The 17,505-nt window shown below is 37.6% G+C and overlaps 1 protein-coding gene across 4 annotated transcripts in view; it reads right to left on the bottom strand.

Moving 5' to 3' along the window:
- Positions 1–10,702, bottom strand: part of LOC120297788 (sodium-dependent phosphate transporter 2-like) — a 79,841-nt gene extending 69,139 nt beyond the window's left edge. For 2 of the 4 annotated variants that reach the window (XM_039320806.1, XM_039320808.1), the window contains exon 1: positions 6,744–7,033. The gene's annotated coding sequence lies outside the window, so the exon portion shown is untranslated. The other 2 variants (XM_039320809.1, XM_039320807.1) reach the window with 2 other exon arrangements.
- Positions 10,703–17,505: the final 6,803 nt, after the last annotated feature.

Below are 17,505 nucleotides of genomic sequence, written 5' to 3'. Positions count from 1 at the left end.
GCCTTTGTGACAACAATAAAGGTCCGGAGGGTCACACACACCTCTCTGGGGCTCTATTTTCACAGGTAAAGTGCTTAAAGATCTTGCCAATGAAAATGGAGGCCTGGAGGGATGAGTGGGCCTGTCTGGGGCTCTATTTTCTTTGGTAAAGGCCTCCTCAAGCATTTTGCTGAAGAAAACAGAGTCCTGGTGGGAAGCATGTGTTCTTCCCAGCCTCTTTTCCCATTGGCAAAGGCCTAGAAAAAAGGCTTTTGTGCTATAAATGGAGACCTACAGAGATGCACATGTCCCTCCTGGCCCCATTCTTGGCAGCAAAGGCTTTTTGCAAAGATGGCAAAAGACTTTAAAAATAGAGGGAAAGCTTCAATGTTTCAGTCCTTCCCTCCATTTGCAAAGCCTTTTGCAGCAGATCTCATCCAGGCCTCCGTTTGCAAAGAACAGAGGCCTAAAGTACAATGAGATCATGCGGTACTTTAGGCCTCCATTCTTTGTGAATGCACCAAAGGCCTGAAGCACTGAAACAGACCAAGAAACCAAAGGCTCTCTAGATCTTCGCAATGTGAGTATCCACAGGCCTAGGGCCTATGGAGACCCTGCATGGGGAGGGAGGGTAATAGGCAGGGTGAATGTTGCAGTGCCTCTGCAATCGTTCATAAGGGTGAACGACTCTCGTGATGCTGCAACATTCGTAATTTTGAGACTTATTCATAAACACTAGGTGGCGCTTATGGTGCAACTTCAAATGTTCGCTAAGTGAACATAATAATAATAATAATAACAACAACAACAACATTCAGTAAATAATGTTTTTTTATTGTTACAGGGATCACCACAAATATGTATAATAATAATAAATTAAATTAAAAAGCACCATGTAAAAATCAAACATATTTAATCCAGACATGTAAAATGTGCACAATTCCAATAAAGACACATTTACCTAGTATGCTGCCAAAAAGACATGGCCATTATAATAATTCATTTTTTATTTATTTACATATTGCAGAAATGAATGAAAAATGCACTTTATTAATGAAAGGGTCCTAAAATACACAGCAGGTGCCACAAGATTTTGAGATAACTATTCCTAGATGCGTAGCTAGATTTACTGGGTTTTATGTATAGTTTTATTTACTTTTTAGTTCCAGATTGTTTTTTAGTTTTATTGCATTATATTTTACCATAATTTGTATTGTCCTTATATATTAAGGTAAAATATAGATGAAATAAAAGCTATGTCTTTAATTAATTACTCTAATTTTTAACAATTTTTTGTTTGCTCTCTGAACCTAATTACTATTTTTTCTATCTTTTTAAAGAAATTGGAATTATGAAACTGTCATAACTGGCATAACCTTGATCCCAAAAAGTTGTTCTTTGCAGATTTTAGGTAACTATATAGCATTTGCTAACATTCAGATGTCATAAAATCTTTTTAACAGTGCAAAACAGCGTTCTAGGAAAATAATCACTCACATACTCTTTAAAAGAAATACAATTACAAAAACTGATTCAAAATTTTAAAAATTATTTTGCTTTGTCCACTAAAAATCTTATCCATCAAAAATGAAAATCATCTGAAGATTAGAAATTAATTTATTTTTCATTATTGCATACAAATAATGATATGCAAACAAAAATGAAAAGATGTAAAAAATATTTCCTTAAATACTAGCAGCTGCATCCAAGCAGGATGCATCTGGCTGCATCCAAGAAGAGAGTCTGTTCTGGGGCCCATTCTCTGGAACATCAGTCTTCCAGAGAACAGACTTGCCTTAACCCTACTAACTCTTGTAAGTCTTTGAATACCTAGTTTGGTTACCTTAGGATCTAGGTGTGTGGTTAAGTTTATATTATGCTTATGTTTATTGGGTTGTTCTATTTAAACTGCTGTATAGGTTACTTATTATTTAGTTTTGAAGATTTTATCTTGTTTTTCTTCATTGTTAGTAACCCAGAGTTATATTTGAGAGGGATGGCCATATGACTATGGACTTTTTCAACATAGATTAGTTGCATTAATACTAATGATCATTACATTAATAACTTCTATACTTATATTCCCTTTTAAATAATCAAGAATAAATCCTTTTGCAAAATTAAAAATTCTAATATGTCTCTCTTGTCTTGATGTTTCCCCCATGTCTACTAAACTTGAAACTCCATCATCGATACCAACAGAAAACTGTAGAAAACTTATTTTAAACAAAGAAGAAATTTCCAAAACTGCAAGTTCTAAACTAGTAAGTCAAGCATAGATAAAGCCAGCATAGAGTAACAAGTTTCAGAAATATGCCAATAGAATGGAAATCCATTTCAGCATCAAGATTCTGGTTTCTATTAAATGAAGAACGCCTCAGAGTATACCTCCAAATAGACATAAATATATCCAGATACACTCTGAAATTTCCATTTAGTACTGCAGACAATTGATACAGAACAATTCATTCATCCACACATACATTCAAAGGAAAATCCATCTTTCTATACAATTGAATGAAAAGCAAATAGAATGACAAGAATTATTAGAAAGCAGAGAATATGATTAAATGGACAGTGTTCGCAATATAAAATAAGAATGATCCAAATTTCTGCTCAGATCAATAGATATCCTTTAGTTCATAGATCAGTGATGGCGAACCTTTTAGAGACCGAATGCCCAAACTGCAACCCAAAACCCACTTATGCATCGTCGAGTGCCGGGTGGGTGTGGCCCATTGGCTGGGCGTGGCCCATTGGCTGGGCGTGGCCCATTGGCTGGGCGTGGCCCATTGGCTGGGCGTGGCCCACTGGGTAGGCATGGCCGCAGTGATAACGGCAGACTGGGTGGGACTAAAACATTCAATCAATCATTTCCAACTTTACAAGACCTTTTCTTTTCCGGCAAGAAGTTGAAATTGACTGATTGAACCTTTTTTGTTTTTGTGCACACTGTAGCGGAGGCCTAAAGCAAAAAAGTTTTATAAAACCCAGCTGAAGGCCTAGGACTGGGGCGTTCGTCACCACTGTCATAGATAGTCTAAAATTAGAGGTAAGCGAGATGACAGACAAAAATCAAATTATTCCAGATGATTAAAGCTAGAGTATTGCAAGAGCTCCAAACAGCATTTCCAAACTATAAGGACAGACAGTAAAGTGGCAGATATTAATTTATTATTTGTGATCTATTTTTCCATGAGGCTATACTAGGCAGCCATACTGCAATAAAACAGAGAAATGAAAAGAAGTGTGAAATCGAATTTGGGTCGGTCACCGGGACCAGAGATTTACTCTTCCAAGCTTTTGGATTCATGCTGGAACCCACCTTCAGGGAATTTCCCAACAGACCCCTTGTCAGTTAGCAGGAGTGCTGAATTACCACCTGCCTATCCAATACAAAGAGCCGAGGTGGCGCAGCAGTTAGAGTGCAGTACTGCAGGCCACTTTAGCTGACTTGTGTTCAGCAGGTCAGCGGTTCAAATCTCACCGGCTCAAGGTTGACTCAGCCTTCCATCCTTCTGGGGTAGGTAAAATGAGGACCCAGATTGTTGGGGGCAATGTAAATGTATATATATTGCTTACTGGTGTACACCGCTTAGAGAGTGCTTGCACTTAAAGCGGTATATAAGTCTCATAAATAAATAAATAAATAAATACTTAGGAGCCGGGCACTTGGCAGCCCAAGGAAACAACAGCCAATCGCCACCAATCAACACACCAATCAACCAATAGGAAGGCAACACAAAGACACGACTCACAGAACAGCCCAAAGCACATAGTCCAGTAGAGAAATTCCTCAAAGATGGGCTCCAGCATGGGTCCAAAAGGTCAGTAGAATAAATCTCTGATCCCGGTGACTGACCCAAATTCTATTTTGCATCATTATTCTAGGATACATATATTTGCCTTCATTCGTGAAGTGTAAACATAACAGTAGCAAACTAATGGAATAATAGAATAAACAATGAAAATGGAAACAATGAGAATATAGTGATATGAGAATAAAAGATGACCATGTAGAGAAGCAAGGAAGGAGGGAGGAGGTCGTGCCTGCTATCAAATTTAGTGTAGTATCCCCCACTGGGTCCCAGTCTAACCAGCAGAGCCAGATCTTGGGCTCTATATAGGAGGGTGGAGAAGATCTCACCTTGGAGAGAAAAATGTTCCATAGGGCAGGCACTCCAGCAGGGAAGGCTCTTCTGGATCCCGGTAGTCGAAGTTCTTTAACCAACAGGATCCAAAGTAGGTTGTCTCTGCTGGCACAAATGGGGCGGGCTTGTGCTAGTGAAGTGGTTCTCAACCTTTTTAATGCCGCGATTCCCAACCGATCGTAAGTCGAGGACTACTCAACCGGTCGTAAGTCGAGGACTACTCAACTGGTGCACCACCGTTTGCAGAATGGGACTTTTGGCGGGCTCAGCAGGGCAGAGACAGCCTGGACAATTCCTATTGGCTTTTGAAAGCCAATAGAATTAGACTCTATTCAAGAGAGTCTATTCTATTGGCTTTCAAAAGCCAATAGAATAAAAGGGAGTAGCACAGCTAAGGAAAAGGGGGGGGGGGAAATGGCGGACTGCGTTGTTTGGCGACCCCCATGAAATGGTCGTTCGACCCCAAATGGGGTCCCGACCCACAGCTTGAGAACCGCTGCTCTAGAGAATGGGGAATGTGCAATCTTGAGTCTTATTCTATTGCTCATATTTCATTGGCATGATTTTCAAATACATCACACTAAGTGCTAGCATCATTCCTACCGAAGAGGCCCAAAATAGCTAAGAAATAAATAAGTTGTTCAAAACTGAATATAGGTAAAATATTGATAACAAAACTACCTTCAAAACTATCCCTAGTGAAATAAAGTTATTTCAGGAAAGACAATTCCTAAAATTCTGTAAAAGCTATGATTCTCTGTACAGTTACTTTCATGCTTCAGTTATGCATTCAGTTGTTATAATTTAGTCACTGAAAACAGATGTAGATGCCTCTGTTACTTGCATTAACATTGTGCAAAACATCTGAAAGAGATGCTGGGAAATGTTTAAATGTAAGAACAAAGCACTTCTTTTTGAAGTTACCACTAAAAGACCTGTTTCTTTTATAAGCCTCTTGTATCTGCTTTGAAACTTTGTTCCCAATTATCTCCTAATGCATGAAAAAACAAATCGTGGAAGAGGACATGGCCAGAAGAAATTTTGAAAAGGCCATCTTGAAAAAAATCTTGCAAAAGATGTATACGCTCTAACAATTTGAAGAGAAGTGATTTGTTCATGCTCCTGAATAGTGCATAGTCCTTTGGATGTTTTCAAGCCTATTTTTCTTATGTTATAAAATTTATGTTAAATACCTTTTTGGGTAATATATTTGCACAACTGTTAACCTCAACTATTTTACTTTAGATGAATTTAATTTTCCTTTACGTTTAATTTAAAATATCATCCCATTTCAAACAATTGGCATTAACATTTCTGAACAGACTGTAACAAAACAAAACCTACCTCACCTCATACAAAAGTCTCCATTTGATTGTCCCCAACTCTATTTTGCTTTGTTAAAGTCATGTGGTAAACCCTCGTGCATGAGATTAACATGCCCATGTCCAACCAACAGAAGTAGCCTTCTGTGACTAGGTCTGTAATACAAAATTTCTCCTTTGATAATAGTTGGTGTGTTTTTTCTCACTGTATAAAATTGAATGATTAGATGTCCATTTCTAACAGTCAAGCAGATCTGCTTTGTGGAGAAATGAAAAATAAACAGTTTTGCTCACAGTCAGAAATTTAAATCCGTGTAAAACCATTTAAAGTGTGCTTATTCCAAAGGAAGTCTAATTTAAAAATAAAAATGCCATTCTTGGAGAGGGAACGTCTTATTAGAAATGTCGGTTTGAAACGCCAATTTACATCCACCTTACAACAGTCATTTTAATTTTCGGCTGTAAGCATTCGTCTCTTAACGAATGCTCTTTTTCTTCTTCTTTGCGATTCACTTAAAGCAGGAGTACAGTACAGGCTGATCACGTGATTCCTCAACAGCAGATCCTGCGGACTAATTGCTTAAGGCCCGGATTACACTAAAGCCATAAGATTGGGAGATCTATAAACTGTGCAGAAAGTGAACCAAGAAGATAACAAAAGCACTAGGTATGCATGTTTAATAGCAAGCCAAACAAAAGAGCACTTAATAGAAAGTTCCGATTCCCCCCCTCCCCCGGAAAGGACAAGAACTGCATGGAAAATGCATTTGCTTCAACACAAGAATGCTACTTCTCCATTTTTTATTTTTTTTGTCATCACCTGGGTGACAGAAGCCAAACGGCAACGTCGGTTCAGCACCCGCTTTTCATAGGACTTCTCTATTGGCACAATCCTCACTATACCCAACAATTATCCAGTAAAACTGGTTACTGTCTGACACTCTAAATACACTTCATGACTATCAAACGCTTGTCAGGGTTTGGAAATGCAACAAGCCCCTTTCCCTCTAAAGAAAGCTGGGCTTGTTTTCATCTTTCTACGCACAAGAAACCGCATCAGGCAGGCGGACAGAAGCGTGGCCTGTAAAGAAAAAGGAATGTGGGCAATGCCTGTAGACAACAGACCGGTCAATATCCGCGGGACTTCAGGTCATCGCAACTAGGACGGAGAGGAGCTGATTTCCAGCGCAAACCCTTCGCCACCTCATACGGACGGCTCGGAGAAGACGGAAATGCAAAAGCCGCTCGTTTGGGTGTGCGCGCGCCTGGCCGGCCAGTTCTATTTACTCACCCTCCAGCCACGCGCTCGCTGAACCCGGCGTCTCATCTACCCGCTCTCCACAACAGCCGCTAAGCACGCCGGCAGGACCCGGATGCACATCAAACGAAGAAATAAATAAATAAATAAAATGCCCAACGGAAGTGAAGGAAGGAGGAGATCGAGAAGGCGCACAGTCCAGACTTCCGCTTTTGGCTTTTTCTACCGCAAAGCCGAAGAAAACCTGACCCCCGAGATTGGTTAAGAAATCGAGGATTTTATGTCCCCATCAGCACCTGGCCAGGAAACAGTCTTAGGATACTATTCTCAGACATCCTAGATTTTTTTTTCAGTCGTATAAAATGCGACTTCGATACCTGCAAGGCTGCAGTTGAATGACGGAATGAGTCAGAGTTAAAGGAGCCATCGGAGGGATTGAGACTTCCTATAACTTGAACTTGTTTTAAATAAGAGACTGGGGAAACGAAAGTGAGAGGGAGAGGAAAATCTAAATCCCCTTTAGCATAACCTTTTACTGACCATAATGCAGTATTGCAAGGACTTGCCATAAGCGCATTTCTCTACGTCCTGACAAGAGAAAGAGCGCCTAAGAAAGAGCCTGGACATCAGTGCCCTCTATCTTCTACCTGGAGAAGCGGGACTATCTCACGCTAGATGCTTGGTGCAGAGTCAGGAAATGCAACCGAGAAGTTGGAACTGAGTCGCCTTTTCAAAACGCTACGGATCTGAAGAAATAGCCGTTTGTTTTACACACACACACGCACACACACACACACACACCCCGGGCCCGGATCTGAAGAAATAGCCGTTTGTTTTACACACACACACACATACACACACACACACACCCCTGCCCCGGATCTGAAGAAATAGCCGTTTGTTTTACACACACACACACACACACACACACACACAGACCCCTGCCCCGGCTTAGAGAATCTGGGAGAATGACAACAGGTGTCTTCAATACATGAATGCACCGTCAGATTGTTCCAGAGGGAGCTATGTTTTCAGCACAGATAATACAGTTTTCTTTCCCATTTAGCAGATAGAGAATTTGTGAAAGAAAAACCCCAAAGTATTTTCAAGATTCCTACTTCTACCTGAAAAAAATTGTTATCTTTCTGGATTACTCCATTTTGCTCCCAAAGTAATCAGTCTAACCTACCCCAGCTTACTATGAGGGTGAATAACAAGGATCTGAAAAAAAGCTTACAGTTGATTCCCAAGTATGCCAATCTTCTCAGTTAATTACCATTTAATTAATCATGAATCTGCTGGCAAAGCCCCAAACTGCTAAGATTACACAACACTAAATAATAAACTTGAGCCTGTTAGGAATAAAATTTTAGAATAAAAAATAAAGTTAAGTGACACGTACTCTGTAAAATTTCTAAACGCAGACAGAAAGATTTCTACACAAAATTTCTACATGTACACTGCAAGATTTCCACACAATTTCTACATGTACATGTACCTTGGAAGAGTTCTGCACGTAGGCTATAGGATTTCCACATTGAACTATAGGATTTCATGATAAAGTACATATAAGGGAATAGGTGAAGCAAAATAGTAAGGGGCATGGATAATGTATTTTGTTTAGGCGATCCTGATAAGATTGTAACCTCAGAGGAGGGGCCAAGGCGTCGGAATAGAATGTATATAATGTGTGTTTTCGCTGTGACTAGGTGTGGCTCAAATATTTATTTGGAATCCACCACGCTTTGCAAACTGTTGTAGCCAATAAATCTCTGTCTAATTTCAACTTGCAGTTTGGTGTTATTCAGTGGGCTAGAATTTCTACCAACAGTTTTGGCGCCCAACATGGGGCTCGAGACCGGGATCGTTTGTCTGCACCAGATCCAGAAGGTGATGTGGAAGGCATGCCCTGTCGATTTCGACAGTCTATCTCATCTTGTTGGTAAAGGAGCAGCAACGCTTTCCTCGGCGAACCCATAGAGTTGATATTAGACAGAGATACGAATTGAACCGGTGTGTGTGTGTTGCTGGCTTCCGGGAACTGGGCAACTCCGTGCACGGACCTAGGTAAGTGTTCTGGAGTGGCCAGTATACACTGCCTAGGCAGTCGGTGGGAAGACTGGGTAGGCCTGTGTGAATTTGAGACAGTGTGTGTGTGACATCCCAAGTATCCACTTAGCGAAAGTGGACCTCTGATATGTGAGTGCATATCTAGGGGGATCAGGGGGGAGTGAATTAAGGAATTTATGTGAAGTCTCAATTAGAATACACAGGACGGTAAACCAGTATGGGCAACACAGAGAGTACTCCAGGAAAGAAGTGTTTGAAAAAAATAAGAAGGAACCCCAAATTGAATATAGATAAAGAAAGTCCATTAGGGATTTTGTTGAGTAATTGGGGAAAACCTCCATATAATGAAATAATTAGTAAATTAGACATAACCAAGGAAGATATGGTTACTTTGTGTTGTTTTCTCTGGTGGGAAGATGAAAAAGTAGAGTGGCCTAGATTAGGAACAAATGACTATTTTGCTTATCAGAATTTATATGAGTATGTGTCAAGGAAAACATGTAAATCATTAGTCAATGAGTTAGACTATGCTTTAATTTGGAACCCAGGTAAATGGGTCACCTTGACTATGAGTGGCCCTAGCCCTCATAAAGTAACCTCAATATATTTACAAGAAGAAGAGAAGAATGAAATAGAGGAAGAAGATGATGAAAAATCCATGAAATATTTACCCCCACTTTATAATCCTAATCTACCACAACCAACAAATGTACAAATACCTATTCCACCACCCCTACCAGCTCCTGTAACACAAGCCCAGGGAGCTGTGAGAGGTGGACCCTATAAGGTATTAGTAAAAGAATTGGAACAATTGAAGAAAGATATAAAGAATTTTCCCTTTAAGGATAAAGCACTACAGGCTTTTCCTTTAAGAGAAGTACCCAATGGAGTAGATGGCCAAGGACAGGCCCGTATCAGTTTTGTACATGAGCCTTTAAAGGCATCTGAATTATGCGCCTTTAAGAAAGAAATGAAAAGCATGATAGAAGATCCAATAGGGGTAGCAGAGCAACTGGATCTGTTGTTAGGAGCAAACATATACACATGGGATGAATTAGGAGTGATACAGAACATGTTATTTACAGCAGAAGAAAGACAGTTAATTCAAAGAGCAGCTCATTTGGTCTGGACTAGGGAACATAATCCCCAAGCACAGGGGGCAATTTTGGCAGATGTAAAGTTTCCTGTAGTAAGACCAAATTGGGATAATAATAATGCTGCAGATAGACAAAACATGGAAGATATGAGAGTATTATTAATAAGAGGAATAAAAGAAGCTGTCCCAAAAGCACAGAACATGAGTAAAGCTTTAATGATAGAACAAGAAAAAGAAGAATCTCCAGCTACATTCCTCCAAAGACTGAAAGACGAAATGAGGAAGTATTCTGGAACTGATCCAGATGACCCAGCAAATACTCTTCTGGTAAAAATACAATTTGTGGTAAAATCCTGGCCAGATATAAGTAAGAAATTACAAAAATTGGAGGGATGGACAGGGAAAAGTATAGATGACTTGTTAAAGGCAGCACAAAAGGTATATGTGGAAAGGTATATGTAGAGAAATTTAGGCAACAGATAAAATGATGGTTGCCACAATAAACCAAGTAATAAAACAAAAGGAAAAGAATACAGAAGGAAAATGGATATTACCTGATGGATAGCAGGTGTTGAATAAAGCCATAACACGTGAAGTAATCCAAACACTCCATGAGGGTTTTAGAAGACATGTTTCTGAAAGGTATGGCTACAGGAGAGTTTTCACTGTTGTGAAACAAATAACGGCCGGATGTCTCATTTTGCAAGAAAGTTAATAGGCAAGCTCTAAGAGCAAAGGAAATTGGGAAAGGAAAGGAGCTCATTGGCTTTTGAACAGTTCCTTAAAATTATAATAATAGTTATTTGTTTGCCAGGAGAAAGTATGAAATGAAATATCTGTATGTGAAAGTGTTTATACAAGCAGTTTGAATGGAAGTGAATGTGTGGCTATGCTGATCCTGTGTGTGTGTGTGTGTGTGTGTGTGTGTGTGTGAGAGTTTCTCCCCCATCCCAGACTGTGAAAGAAACAGTAAACTGAAGATTTTTTTTGCTGTTACTGTAAAAGTGAAATGGAAAATGCATGTGAAGAGAAAACTATTTTGTTAGTGGTGAAATTGTTGCATAATTTCTTCTTCTTTTCCTGTCTCTTTCCCCCCACCCCCAGCCAGCTGTGTTGCTTTAAGAGCAAGAAAGACAGAAAAGAAAAGGGGGGGGGGTCTGATCTTTTTAACTTTTTTTTTCTGCTTAGAATTCTAGTTTGAGGAAGGTGAGCTGGATGTGAAATTTAATACCCATTCTTGCAGTAAGAAATAAGGTTATTTTTTTTTAAATAAATGAAATATGAGAAGAACTGGAATACACCTATATAACCATTAACCAATAGAAATGACTTTGAATTGATTCGTTTAGATTTATAAATGATTTAACCTATTTAATGGAAATTTGTTTCCATCTGAATGGAATCTGATTAAATTGGAATTTGACAAAAATTATATTAAAACCAGAGAGTTGATACTAGAGTTTGATACAAAACTATTTCAGTAACTCAGAATATTTTATTAAGCTTGTATTTATTTATTTTGTGGAGTTGCTTTTTGTTGTTGTTTTATTTATTTATTTATGTTTTTATCTCTGTGCAGGACACACTGATAAAAATAAATAAATAATAATACCTAAGAGAATTGAAGGAATTATAATTCAACCCTTGTTTAAAATGAAGGAGTTGAGAAAAAAATTAGGATTATAAATGAGCTATGTTGTTTTGAATAAAGATTTGTATGCAAACGAACTCAAGCAGAGTTTGGTGAGCGCTCCTTTATTGGCTCTTTACTAAGTAATCTGTTTGTAAATACATACGGACAAAGGAATGGCTAGGGGAAGGATAATTGATACTTTTCTATGGTTAATATATGGTTGGTTATACAATAAGTATGATATGTAGACAAATACATATAATGTTCTATAACATCTAATGGTGAGGCTATTTCAATGTATTCAAGTTGATTTTAAATTACCTCAAGTGGGAAATTCCACAATATGAAACTCAAATGACTTGGATAAAATGTTTACCTTTAGTATTGTTGCGAATAAGAACACAACCACAGAAAGATTTAGGATTGTCTCCTTATGAGTTGTATGGTGTGTCATTTATGCCTGGAAACATCTCCATGGACTCTTTAGTAACAAGGGATAAAGTAATAAGACATTATGTGCATAAACTGTCGCAGTATCTTGATCATTGCAGGAAACAAGGCTTGCTGATCCAAACATCCCCTTTGGAATTTCCTGTCCACAAGTTTGAGGTGGGACAGTGGATCCTGATCCGAATGTGGAAGGAGGAGAAATTGCAACCTAAGTGGGAAGATCCATTCCATGTGTTGCTGACCTCTGAAACTGCAGTTCGGATGAAAGAAAAAGGATGGGCTCATTATACACGAGTGAAGGGACCAGTAGCTGAACCAAAAGGACAGTGGACCTGTGTTCCGGGTGACAACTCGTTTAAATTGATACTTTGAAAAATTCCTGTTTAAATATGTTGGTACTGTGCTGTAAATGCCATGTTGATTGTTGTTGTTTCCATTGTATTGACTGTGTAAGATGTACTGGATGTGAAGAATATTTTGGACCATACGATATAGTACTCATTGAAAAGAAATTGAAACCTTTTGAGGAATATACTGAGACATTGACTGGAGTGGTAAGATATACTCTAAAAGATACTCCTTCTATCCAATTAGTCCAGGAAGAACAACGAGAAGCCTTCATAAAATATCACAGTTTAGAAGAAGATTAATATAAAATATAATTAATATAAAATGCGAATATTTGTCCCTGGCTGTATATCTCTCCCTCTCTAGGGAGTGATATAGAAGAGCAACAGAAGCAGAAGGATGTGAGCCTGCATTACCAATGCCACCAAAGGGGTGTATATTTCAATCTATATGTCAATTAAATAAAACACAATATTCAGTTTGTAAGGAAGAGACAAAAAGATACAATGCTATGATCCATCAATGCCAACATATTTGAATTTCAGTATATATGTGGGTTTAGCTAAAGTAGGAGTGAGACAGAGACCTGAAGGTGAAGAAAGATTAATATACATTAATTCTACTAAAATATTAGAAAAAGGGACAGAAAAGCTTTGATACAATTTGATGCATGCACAGTATTAAGTTTATCTTATCTCGCCACAAAGTGTGGAGACTCTAGTTGGATCTCAGCCTATAAACAAAATCATAAATATATATGTTCCACTATTTTGAACTTTGCACATAGAAACCCCAATCAATGGTTACTTTGTGGGGGATCTATTAAATGTTCAGGGTGGAGTTGTGTGTGTATTACACTGGAGGAGGTTATCCAGGATGTAATGGTATTACCAAATTTAAAAGAATATATGGAACTAATATGATGGAGTTGGAAATCACTAAGAACCATTCTGATATAGTAAGTTATGGATTTGGGATAGACGGAACAGGAACAGATCCATTAACTTATATCACTATAAAGAAAGAAAAGATATATTAGCTAAGGAAGGAGGGGTATGTGGGAAGTTTAATTTAACGAATTTTTGCTTACAAATAGATGAAACAGGTGCAGAAGTGAAGCAATTAACCACTGAAATGAGACAACTTGTACATGTTCCAGTCCAGACTTGGACTGGTCTTTTAGATGAAGGGGGATTTTTGGGAGGAATCTTTTGCAATTGGAAAGAAGCATTATTCATGGTGGGCATAATATTATTAGGACTAATGTGTTTGCCCTGCCTAATTCCTATGATTAAAAATTTAATCCATACAACTGTAACAAGTATAACGGATGGCATCAAACAGGAGGAAAAGATACAGGCACTGTTAGCCTTTAAGGAAATCAACGACAACGCAGACATAATAGAAAATAAACACAAAGAAGAAATTGAAATGAATTTAAAAAGATTCTAAAATTTTATTAAGTGTGAAAAGAAAAAGGGTGGATCTGTTAGGAATAAAATTTTAGAATAAAAAATAAAGTTAAGTGACACATACTCTGTAAAATTTCTAAACGCAGACAGAAAGATTTCTACACAAAATTTCTACACGTACACTGCAAGATTTCAACACAATTTCTACATGTACACGTACCTTGGAAGAGTTCTGCACGTAGGCTATAGGATTTCCACATTGAACTATAGGATTTCATGATAAAGTACATATAAGGGACTAGGTGAAGCAAAATAGTAAGGGGCATGGATAATGTATTTTGTTTAGGCGATCCTGATAAGATTGTAACCTCAGAGGAGGGGCCAAGGCGTCGGAATAGAATGTATATAATGTGTGTTTTCGCTGTGACTAGGTGTGGCTCAAATATTTATTTGGAGTCCACCACGCTTTGCAAACCGTTGTAGCCAATAAATCTCTGTCTAATTTCAACTTGCAGTTTGGTGTTATTCAGTGGGCTAGAATTTCTACCAACAAGCCTTACATGCTTCAGTGACTGGCTTCACACAACATGTTGCCAAAGCCAAATCAACCAAGAATTTAGCCATTACTCATTTCACCCCAATTCTAATGCTCCTATAGAAATACTTCAAAACTCTACTCGTTGAGGTCCTATGATATAAAAACTACATATGTGAAAATTAAAGAAGAAAATGCAACTCAGATTTTTTTTATGTTACCAGAATGCTTAAATCAAATCTGAAAATTAAATCCATTTGGAATATTTGATATCCATTATATTGTCAACATCTTATTTCTTGCCTATCTGTATCCAGTGAAATCTAAATAATTTAATTATGGTTTTGATCCACCATTTTTCCTATGTATCTTTAAGTAATTTCCATCGCATACACCTTTCAGTCAAAATTTTTCCCATATGTTATTACTCAATTTTAATTCACATTTTGAATACAATGTTTGATGACATCACCAAATACTATTATTCTCTTGCTTTCTAATAAGAGCAAATATGCTTTAAAACAGACAGGTGGTGAAAGCAGGTACACTACCTTTTTTGTTTTAAGAACATGGGACAAAATGTTAAAGTAGACCCTACTTTTTTTTAATCTGCAACATAAAACCAGAAATTGCCAAAAGAAAACAGCAAAATCCAGAGCTCAAGAACATGTCTTCCTTCCATATTTCCATAAAGGAGATGAAATTTAGAAATATCCCAATTTAAGTATTGTTTTTAACATTTTAAATATTTCAGATAAAAATCAGTAGCTTTTATCCTAGTATAAAGTAATTAAAGAATTATTCTGGAATATGTTGAACTGTTATCTGGTACTTCCTCTTTTCTTTCTGATATATTGCTAACAGAAAAAACGGACAAGTACACATAATAAATCAACTGATATATAATTTGTAATTTAAAACAAAAGTAATATTGAGAAATAGATATGTAACAAAAGTTTGTACCTTAAGTTGCACTTATCAACAAGTGATTTGTGAGGCAACTACCGTAGTGACACAAAAGGTTCCTGTACTATTGCAAATAGACAACTTTTGGTCTGTTAGGAGATAAGAAAATCAGATCCCCTGCCTGGAAAATACATTTAAAAAGGTGTAATCAACATTTTTTATAAAATGAACCATATACATTCACCATCTTTACCAATCCCACAAATGGTTCATTCAAAAATTATCTTCTGATATTCTTTGTCCCTTCCATTTTTTTATTTTTATTTTTTTATTTACTTATATTTAATACATTTTACTGAATTATAAACTACAAAATACAATGTAAATAATAGGACACAATGGGGAGGAAAAAGGGAAAGGAAAATGAGGGAGGAAAAAAAAAGACACTGATTTCCGACTTTCTACGTTGCAGTAGATAGAATAAAACATTAACATCAAACCTCAACTTTTTACTTTTTCATAATAGTATAAACTAGCCATTTCTGTACTAACAAATCAATCTAATCAGTAAAAACCATCAAAGTTTCTTTTTTTTTCCACCTCAAGCACAAAGTCCAGAAGCGGTGTCCATATAGAAACAAAAGTAGTAATAATAATAATAATAATAATAACAACAACAACAACAACAATAACAACAACCACCAGTGAGGCACTACCTTGACCTTGACGTGGTTGTGGGGCTTGTGTACTCTGAGGAAGATGAGAGCTATGCCAGAGGTTCAACCATACTGGACAGGTCTCATCAGAGGAGTCAGACAAAGAGTGTCTCTCCCATAAAAAATATGGTGAGACGTAAATTTCAGAATGCCATACCGGCTCGGACGTCGCCCGGGTTAACAAGGTCCGCACTAGATATTGGAGTTCCTGAATATCTGGTGAAAAATGGGTTACAGGACTCAGGACTGTTGGCTGAGCAACCAGGGCCAGCAGCTGCAGAACTACTGGACGAAAAGGTGTTTACCCGTCGCAGATACACAGTGATGGAAAACAAAGAAATAATGATCTGTTACTACAGATCAAGTCCAACAAGAAGAGGATATCTAAAACGAATGCACCAGTTCTGGAAAGAACAACATCCAGAATCAGAAACAACAGGACAGAGACTAGCAGATCAACGCCGATTTATAACACGAAATAAAATATTCACAGAAACAGAATTGGACGAACTGCAAAGGTTTACCCATGGCAAAGAAATCAAAGCCTTACAAGAAAGTAATTCAGAATGTAGAGGCAACCAGGGGGAATTGGCAGGGAAAGAACCAGTAGAGATATACAACTGTCTCATTTGAAACCAGGCAACTTCTTCCTCAGGAAGAACAAAACCCTCTAACTAAAGAAATAAAGAATTGAACAAAGAATAATTGAGCATCTAGAACAGCACAAAAACAACAGAATCAGGCTGCCTGCATTGGAGCTTGTTCAAAAGAAACAGCTAGCACAAGCATTAAAAGATGCAAATACTGCAATAGCAAGTATAAGCACCAATTCACTGCAAGAAACAAACCAACTAATGTACAGCACAGCTGCAGTTATAACAAAATACCTGGGATGTAAAATCAACAAAAAAGAAAAACAAACAAACAGTGCACCACAAAAATGGAAGTTTAGACTAGAAAATAAGATCAGCAAGTTAAGATCACATGCAAGCAAGCTAGAACAGATGAAAGAAAAGAAGCTGAAGAACAAGAAGACCAAAGAATACCTAATCAAGAAATACAACTTAGAAACAAGGAAAATCAAGGAAGCACTGGAAATAATAAAGCAACAAATAACAGCTATAGCCAGGAAAATCAGTAGATATGAAGCTCGAATTGCAAACTATAGGCAGAACCTCCAATTTCAATCCAATCAGAAACGTTTCTACCAATCCATCAATGGAGAAACTGCAAGGAATCCGTCAGTACCTGACACGGAAGAAACAGTGCAATTCTGGAAGCAGATATGTGATAACCAAAAGAAATACAACAAGGATGCAGCTTGGATAAAAGATGTGGATGCAAATAAAACAGAAGTTGAAATGAAAGAACTAGTAATAACAACAAAAATGGTAGAAAAAAGAGCAAAGAAAATCAAAAATTGGTCAGCACCAGGTGAAGATGAACTGCATGGGTTTTGGTTGAAACATCTAACTGTTATACACCCATCATTGCCAAACAGTTCAACAATATAGTACAAGGAGGAGAAATTGAAAAGTGGCTAACAACTGGGAAAACCTACCTAATAATGAAAAATCCAGCAAAAGGTGCAACACCAGGTAACTACAGGCCAATTACCTGCTTACCAAC

The sequence above is a fragment of the Crotalus tigris genome, unplaced genomic scaffold (assembly GCF_016545835.1).
Source record: "Crotalus tigris isolate CLP2741 ecotype Arizona unplaced genomic scaffold, ASM1654583v1 scf7180000023707.100877, whole genome shotgun sequence".
In the NCBI taxonomy this organism is placed as follows: domain Eukaryota; kingdom Metazoa; phylum Chordata; class Lepidosauria; order Squamata; family Viperidae; genus Crotalus; species Crotalus tigris.
Note: the sequence above shows the minus strand (reverse complement) of the source record. Positions and strands in the feature narration are given on the sequence as shown.